Consider the following 9,906-nt stretch of genomic DNA (forward strand, 5'->3'; position numbering starts at 1 on the left):
TTTTCTAAGAGAATTTTTATAAAATTTGGAAATTTGAAAATCAAATGAAATAAAAATAAACACAATATGATGCAATATGATGATATGCATGAAAATTTAGAGAATTAAATATTGGAATTTCGAAATTGAGGTCAAAATGCCCCTGATAACAAGACTATGGCCTTGAAATCAGGGTTTTCTGAAATAAATTTTTGCAAAAAGTTAAAATATGAAATGCAAATGATATTGAAATTAACTCTAATATGATACTATATACTTATTCACATGATATAAATCCTAAAATGGCAAAAATATCACAAATTATCGAATTTAACATGATTTTTGCCTAATTTTCGCCTCTGAATTTAAAGGTAAACTAACACATAAGGCAAATGACCTTGGAATTGAGCCAAATTCGGCATGAACACATAGACTAACCCTAGGAACAGAATAGAATCCGAAAATATATTTTTGGTATTTTTAAATATTGAAATTCAAATAAAAACCCTAAATTTTGGTGATTTTTTGCCTAAAATGATAAATCTAACCTAATGAAAGCAGAATTTTGGGTACTAACCTACCATGGAAATTTCCCAAATTTTATAGGATGACAAAAGACAGTTAGGCAAAGATTTTTACCTTTTACATATTCTGGTTTTGACCTATGGTCCGAGCTTGGCAGCTTCGACGATTCGAATCGGAATCCGACGACTCTAGGATTTAGGGCAAACTGACATGTTTAGGGAAAAAATATGGGGAAAATAGCAGTCCCTGACAAACAAAAGAACAATTCCTCTTTTGATAGTATTAGGATTCGAGCTATGGTTTGGAAATGAGCACATGATTATCAGAGATCTAAATCTCTGTAATTCTCAGACACTAGAATTTGACAGATAGGAAGTTTAATTCCGGGGAAAATACCTAAATGCTTCTAAAATTCTCAAATTTTGAGGAATGATAGAGGGAATCATGAGAAATAATTTCTCTGTTGAAAGTTTTGACATCCGACTTATGGATTGAACGGACACAGTGGATTAGGGTCGGTCTAGACCATGACAAGGAAAAATCAAGGTTTTCACAAGGATCTGGGAAATTCGATTTTTAGCAGGAACCAAAACTCCTTGAAAAAATTTAGGGAAATACTGGAAAATAATAGGTTCTAATAAAGATTCACTGTATTTTTTTTGGAAGGATTCAGATCTTCCATGTGGGAGATCTCGGATCCTCAAGTCTGCTAAAATGAAGTTTGGATTTTCTAGGGGGTTCAAAACCCGATTCTGCTTTTTAATTTTTGTAATGGAGTCCAAGAACTAAAATTAGTTTGAATTTTTGACATGACATTAATAACAAGTGAACCTAATTAAACTATTTTTTTGTGATTTATGAATGAAAATTAGCACATAAAATAACAATGGTATTGTATGCATAAATAAAACAAACTATGAACTAAACATTAGATACTAATAACACTAAACTAAATGATTAATACGACTGTAAAACTTGGAAATAAATCTAAATAAAAGAGATAAAAAAGAAAAAACAGGGAGTTATGAATTATTTTGATGTTGGCTCTTTGAAAAGAGAGATCTGATCCATCCATCGGATGGATCTCTTCTTTGTATGGCACCCTTATGAACAACCGAATATTCATGTTTTGAAAAACTCACAAGTAGGATTTTCAATCCTGTAAATCCAGTCTTGAACTGGTTTCAAATCACACATCACGCAGACATCACACGAAAATCTTGCCTCATCAGGACTATCCTTGAGTCTAATGGAATCAAGATTGAAGATGGAAACCTCTACCTTAGGGCCCGGTTTGTAGTAGAGAGAGGATCGAAGGAGGTTGAGGCTGGAGGCTTTGGAACAATTGATGTTGGAGAAACCTTGGGGATGCTGGGATTTGTTTGAAGGAGAGCTGTGATGGAAGGGTTATTGCGGTGGCTGCACCCACTTGAGGAACTGCACAAAAAGCCTTAGGGGATGCCACGGGAGGTAGAGATACCTTGCTGCTGTTATGAAGCCGAAACACAAGGTGCTGGTGGTGATGGCTGCAAGGCTGGTGCTGAACCGAAGGAGTTGAAGATGGCTCAAAGGGAGCTGTAGAGACTACCTGGGTTGCTGAACGTGAAGGTCTGCTAGGGATGGTGGTGTTGAAGGAGGTCCAGCTAAAGGTAGTGATGATAAAACTGGAACCTTGGAAGGTGCTGGAATCGTAAAGAGGGATGCAACAAAGGATGTTGAAGGTGGTTGGAAGGAGGTTGGAGTGATTGCACCAAATTTGTTGTTGAGGGCTATAGCCAAGAAGAGAGGGAGATAGAGAGAGAGAGAGGGCTGAGAAGAGATAGGGAATTAGGGTATCTGTGTGTTCCTCTTTTTCTTCTTAAAAACCAAAAATTGGGAAAAGAACTTAGGTTTTAATTAGCATAGACTTAGGCTTGAGAGGGGGTAATGAAAGAGAGGATGAGTGTACATGATTGGGCTGGACCAAGGAGGGAAAGGAAGGAACGGAAGGGAAGAAGGAAAGAAAAGGAAAAGAAGGAAAAAGGAAAGAAAGAAGAAGAAAAAGAAAAATGAAAGAAATGAGGAAGAAGAAGGAAAGAGAAAGGGAGAAAGAAAAAGGAAAGAAGGGGGAAAAGGGGGGTCGACCCCCTTGTGGGTCCTACCTCCTCTAAAAAAACAAAATAAAATAAAAGAAAACAAAGAAATGAAAAAGATATTTATTTTTATTTTTTTTAATTAAAATAAAGGAGCCATCTCAGAGTGGGCTCACTTTCCAAATTTGAAATTCTTTTTGAAGATCATAGGGGTAGAATAGTCTTTTTAGAAAGTTTATGCACAAAATGAGCTATTTTTGGCAGTTTTTGAAATGAGCTCAGAATTTAAAGTTTCATACCCCGTTGCGAAGCGAATCCAGTTTAGAATTTGAAAATTTGAGTTTGAAAGAAATCCAGATTGTTTTTCTCGAGAAAATATTTCTAAATTTAGAATCCTAGGGGTAAAAATGTCAATTTTGAAAACCCAAGGTTTGAAATTGATTTCTGAAAACTTTTAAAACTCAATCTGGATTGAAATTTATAAAACTGGAGTTCTGGACTTTGAAAATAAAATAAAATGTGATGAACTGCTATGAAATGCTGAGAAATGACATAAAATGCCATGCGAAATGCTAACCCTGAATGAAAAAAGTTGGCTATTGGACCCCGATCGACAGTTATACCAGTTCAAAAAGTGATAATTTTGCTAAAAATCGCAAAATGGTTCAAGAAATGGTTTTCGGGCTCTACCGGGCTAAGGTGACACTGAAATTTGGGGTTTGAACTGATTTGAAAGAACTAGATTGAGCTGGGTTTTGGGGTTTCAGAACTCAAATGAACTGACAAGACACTGACTCGACTGAACTCCCAGACTGAATTTTCAAGAAAAGTTGTCATTTTTAGAGAAATGGTCACTGGAGTGAAGTGAATTACAGACCAAAGCTGAGTTTGAGCTAGAAAAAAGATTAGTAATACTGAGATGAACTAAAATCAAAGCTCGAACACTAGCTCAATTGGCTAGACTCAGCACAATTCCAGCTGAAATGGGCTAAAATGGGCTCCTAGACACTTGGAAGTGGATTTGAACTGAAACTAGAGCACTTGAACTCCTGGTGAGCTCAAGCTAGACTCAAGAGAATATGACTGACTGAGAATAACTGACTCGAAGACAATTGACCTGGATTTGAGTGAGAAATGAGCTCGTTTCTGAAGAAATGATCCCATTTTGGCAGGAATGGTCACAAATGAAAATGGTCTATTCATCATGAGCTTTGGTGAGCTTGAAATAATTGATATTCTGATTGTTTTGAACTGATCAATGAGCTTGGTTGACTTCGACTGACTGGGTCTGGGATGACCTAGGGGTAAAATGGTAATTTTTCTAATAAAAGTGGGTAAAATGGTAGTGTTTTGACACAGACTCGAGGTTTGACTCCTACACTGACCTAACTGAGTTGGCACTACATGAGGAGGGTTGTCTGAGCATGGATGAGGAAAATTTGGGGTGTTTACAGATAACTGACGACGGTAAAAGGTGGTCCTGCAGCATACAACAGTAAAAAGTGGTCCGGCAACAGACGACCGCAAAGGGTTCTCCCGCAGCAGCAGACAACCACATTCATTTACAAAATGTATGAGTGTTACACATTCTTTACATCTCATGCAAAGATCCGCAGCATTGGGGAAACAAAACGCAGGCTTGCGGAAGCAAACCGACAGATCAAGTCTTCCCCACAAGTGTGATTCGATGGAAACAATGCAACGATGACAGTGGAAGTAAAACAAACCAACTCAACACAACACACTGTGATTTACGTGGTTCCCTCTCAACTGAGGTACATCCACGGCGACCAATAGGTCAGCACCTTCCACTATCTTTAAACAAAGATTACAAAGTGGCCAAAAAGGCATAAGCCTTACAAACACATAAGGTGTAACAAATGAATAAGAGGATATACCTCACTCAAGAACAAGGAACGATTGATCTGAATAACTAGCTTGATGAAGCTGTCCTGAAAGAAATGTAACAACACTTCTTGCTCTTGGTCTCTCTGCACCCTTTCGGTGCCCTTAAAGTGTTTCTCACAATGTCTCTTTAAAGTTCTGCATGATTTTTTCCCCACTCATCCAACTCTTAAATAGAGGATGGGACCCACAATAAATGCGAAAAGACTAAACGTCTTACACAACTTAGGAAGCGTCTGCAACGTCATATAAAAAAATGTTATTCCAGCGATATTATAAATCGACACTCAGCTGAATTCACAAATCGCTATCCAGCAATACCGAAAAACATTATTCAGCTGAAGTCCCAAATCGTTGTCCAGATGACAACACAAATTGCTATCCAACGATACCCGCAAATCACTATGCAGTGATGCCACAAATCGTTATCCAGCGATACTCTAAATCGCTATCCAGGGATTACGAAATTCTACTTACGCAACTCCAAGCACTAACCATAAATTGTTGCCAACAAATCGCTGCCAACAATAGAAATAGATCAAATAGATGGACATCTACATCACAGACCATGTCTATCATGCAGATAACCACTATAAACATCATCGAAGATCATACAAATCTTTCCTCACGGAGTGAAACGACTACGTTATCAGCCTCAAAACATACAAATCATACAAATCTTTCCTCACTACGATATCTTTACAATCTAGGGTTTAGGGTTTAAGGTTTATGGTTTAGTAATATATTAAGGGTTTAGGGTTTAGCATTTAGGGTTTAACATTTAGGCTCTAGGGTTTAGGGTTTATGTTATAGGGATTGGTGTTCACGGTTTATGATTTAAGGTTTGGGGTTTATGATTTAGGGTTTATGTTGTAGGGATTGGGGTTTAGGTTTTGTGAATTTAAGGTTTGAGGTTTAGGATTTAGGGTTTAGGGTTTAGGGTTTAGGGTTTAGGTTTAGGGTTTGGGTTTTGGGTTTTGGGTTTTGGGTTTAGGGTTTGGGTTTTGGGTTTTGGGTTTAGGGTTTAGGTTTAGGATAATATATTTAGGGTTTGGGTTTAGGGTTTAGTGTCTAGGGTTTAGGGTTTCAGATTTATGGTTTAGGGTTTAGGGTTTAGGTTTTATGGTTTATGGTTTATGGTTTATGGTTTATGGTTTATGGTTTATGGTTTATGGTTTATGGTTTATGAATTTAAGGTTTGGGGTTTAGGGTTTAGCAATATCCTAAATATCTGATGGATCAAGCTCCGTGATTTGTATTTATGATTTATGAAGTTACGACGTTTGCTGTTGTCCAGAGTTTGTGAGGCATAACAGTACTTACGTTTATGGATTAGATTTGTAATATGAATAAGCGATTATGCTCAATTATCGTATCTATTTGCAGTATATTATGCAATATGTACATCGATTTGTGTATTTAAATCATTGTTGTGTTAGTGATTTCTAATAAAATCGATGCACAATATTTGAACTATGAATCATTGTAAATATATATTATGTGTTTGCTAGTGTCAATAATTACAATATTTGTCGTATGAATCGCGTCAAAACAAATCGATTTCATTCGCAAATAAAAACATTTCTTATCGCTATGGACTATTATAATTTATGAAGGGCGAACATTAAAAGCCCTTATCGACCAAAAAAATCGCAAATCACTTATTGCGATGTTCATTCACGGAGGGTGAGCAATACCACGATCCTGGACATCAAACATCTCTTATATTTGTGGATTTTTTTTAAAGGGCGAACAATACAAGGCTTGTTCAACACATAAATCGCAAATTCGTTATTGCGATTTTCATTCACAGTTTGTGAGAAAGACCAGGATTTCTGAACAACAAACATGTCTTATCGTTGTGGACTATTTCTATTTACGAAAGGCGAACATTACAAGCTCTTGTTGACCGCATTCATCGCGAATCTCTTTTGCGATTGTCATTCACGGAGGGTAAGCAATACAATGAGTTATGAACGACAAACATCTCTTATCGATGTGGTCTATTTTATTTTACTGATTAAAAAGAAGAAGAAGAGGAGGAGCAATACTGACGAAGAAGAAGAAGAAGAAGCAGAAGACAGACGAGAAAAAAGTTGAAGAAGAAGAAGAAGAAGCAGAAGACGGACGCAAAAAAGCACAAGAAAAAGAAGAAGTTGTGATGCCGCAGTCAAGAAAGATAAAGAGATGTTGAATAGATTAGGCTTTTAGACATGGACAACGAGTCGGGTCTGGTAGGGTAGGGTCTTAAATAGATTTACTACCACGATTTACGAGCTTTGTGTTTTAGGTTTAGGGATTTTTGGTGGAAGAAACTAGCGTTATAATATATGATACATATATTATCTTACAAATCGATATACAGATCAAATAATATATTGCCAATCGATACGACAATTCAGCATAATAACTTACAAATCGACAATACAAAACACATAATAACTTACAAATTGATTAAACATGGGGCTATTATTCCCGTGTTTACCATCATGATTTAGTGATTAGGGTCATGATCTCTGTCTATGTGAACGACATAGCCTATCACAATTTATAATTTCATGTCGATTTAAATAGTTTGAAATCGATCTCGATGCTACGATTTGTCTGGTCGAACATATAATTAGCTTCATCACAATTGGGGTATCGTTGAGTGAGACGAAGACAGCTACACGACCAGCGATGGCGAATCAGGCGTATAGTGTCTAAACAACGTGTTCATTTTCATCAAAATTCGTCTCTTTTATGTCGTTTATGCGATTTGTGTTATGTACTGTATAATGTAATTTCAATATCGTTCATTGAAAATTCTGCTAATGTCAGTGGAACATCCACCGAAGAAGTTGGGCGAAAACTCAGTCAATCACTCCGGGACAACATCAAACGGATGCACGATAAATTCGCACAAGGCAATATGATCAGTAATTTTGTTTGTATGAAACCAGTAGCAGTTATCTATTTACGTAAGCCATGTGTACGTACGTTAACAACTTCATATTTGCTGCAAACAGACTATATCTGATTTCATCAGTTATATTAAAAGCAACGCAACAAGCAAAACTATAAGCATCGCCAGCCCTTATTTCATGGTATATTGGTTCTATTTTATGTCTATTTTGGTTATTGATTTACTCCAGTTGATTCGTGTTTTAACATTGTTGTTAATAATGTTTCGATTTACAGACTATCGTACGTCGATTGCCATACTCCACTGGATTTCAAGACGGCCTACCATACTGGGTTAACGGTAATCATTGCAGAGACCTTTTGTCTAGTGAAAAAGTAAGTAAACAAACCTCGAGTGTAAGGTTACAGCATAACAGTCCTAACACCATTTGTACGATCGATTTGCAGATATTGATTCCTACACTTTGGCAATCTCAAAAGCATTGGGTCGTATACGTGATGGATTTACATGAAAAACAACTACGGTGTTACAATTCGTTGGACGTAGACAGTGGTTTACGGCATGACATTTCCCATATCGTAAGATTTCATCTATAAGAGTATCATATTATGTATGGGGGTCATGAATTTATTTTCGTCTGCATTAATCTCAGATCGATTTTGTCAAAGGCATTTTGGGAGTCGATGTTAGCGAGTGGATCTATCGCATGGCAAACCATGCTCTTTTACAAAATAATAGCATCAATTGTGGCTTATTTGTAATAAAGTATATTGAAGCGATATACAATGGTGGAGAACTTTATTTCGACGTTGTATGCCATATCTTGCCCTCTGTTATTGGGGATTCAATCTATGTATATTGGTGTCACATTATATTTTTTTTTACAGGTTGATATGCCTGGATTCCATAAAGAACTATGTGAAAAATTGATGGCGTTTCTAATTGCGGAAGAGGAAATAACTCAGCCGGCAAGAGGACCTAAAAGGTAACGAACGATGGGACCCCCCACGCAAGAGTAATTTGATGTTCATCTATTTCAAGTAGATTTTATAGACGGTACCACCAACTTTTGTATAATCAATTGTTGTAGACTATGCATAGAAATTATGTACATATAATTAGGTTCAAATACAAAAAATTTCAATTTCTATAGAGACGAGAAAGAATTCGACTGTTATATAGTAAAAGCAAATCATTGATATGTTCGCCCCTCGCAACTAATAATCGTTTAAGCTCTTATCGACAGGAAAAATCATTGGGTCTACATGATAAATTGCCTTAAAGTATAAACATCTTGTAAAATACATTATTATTTTCTTTTTCGTCATTTGCGAATTAGTCATTGTGTAAATCGCAAATAAAAATATCTCTTATCGTTGTGGACTATTATAATTTACTAAGGGCGAACATTAAAAGCCCTTATCGATCGGAAAAATCACAAATCACTTATTGCGATGTGCATTCATGGAGGGTGAGCAATACCACAATTCCTGGACATCAAACATCTCTTATCGCTGTGGATTATTTTTTTTTAAAGGGCCGAACATTATAAGGCTTGTTGAGCGCATAAATCGCAAATCTATTATTATGATTTTCATTCATAGAGGGTGAGAAAGATCACGATTTCTGAACAACAAACATCTTTTTATCATTGTGGACTATTTCCATTTACGAAAGGCGAACATTACAAGCCCATGTTGATCGCATGCATCGCGAGTCTCTTTTGTGATTTTCATTCACGGAGGGTGAACAATACAGCGAGTTATGAACGGCAAACATCTTGTGGTCTACTTTATTCTTTTTCATCATTTGCGAATTAGTCATTGTGTAAATCATAAATAAAAACATCTCTTATCGTTGTGGACTATTATAATTTACTAAGGATGAACATTAAAAGCCCTTATCGACCAGAAAAATCGCAAATCACTTATTGCGATGTTCATTCACGAAAGGTGAGCAATACCACGATTCCTGAACATCAAACATCTCTTATCACTGTGGATTTTTTTTTTAAAGGGCGAACATTATAAGGCTTGTTGAGCGCATAAATCATAAATCTTTTATTGCGATTGTTATTCACAGAGGGTGATAAAGATCATAATTTCTGAACAGCAAACATCTCTTATCGTTGTGGACTATTTTTATTTACAAAAGGCGAACATTACAAGCCCTTGTTGACCGCATGCATCGCGAGTCTCTTTTGCGATTTTCATTCACGGTGGGTGAGTAATACAGTGAGTTATGAATGACAAACATCTCTTATCGAAGTGGTCTATTTTATTTTACTAATTAAGAAGAAGAAGATGAAGAGCAATGCAGAAGAAGAAGAAGAAGAAGAAGAAGAAGAAGAAGAAGAAGAAGAAGAAGAAGAAGACGGACGAGAAAAAAGCAGAAAAAGAAGTTGCGATGCCGCAGTAAAGGAAGAGAAGGTGATATTAAATATATTTAAAGTCAAATCGCTAATATGTTTGCTCCTCGCAACTAATAATTGTTCAAGCAAATCTGGTGTGTAAACTGAAA

This window comes from Nuphar pumila, chromosome 16 (genome assembly GCF_984573655.1).
Source record: "Nuphar pumila chromosome 16, dmNupPumi1.hap1.1, whole genome shotgun sequence".
In the NCBI taxonomy this organism is placed as follows: Eukaryota; Viridiplantae; Streptophyta; class Magnoliopsida; order Nymphaeales; family Nymphaeaceae; genus Nuphar; species Nuphar pumila.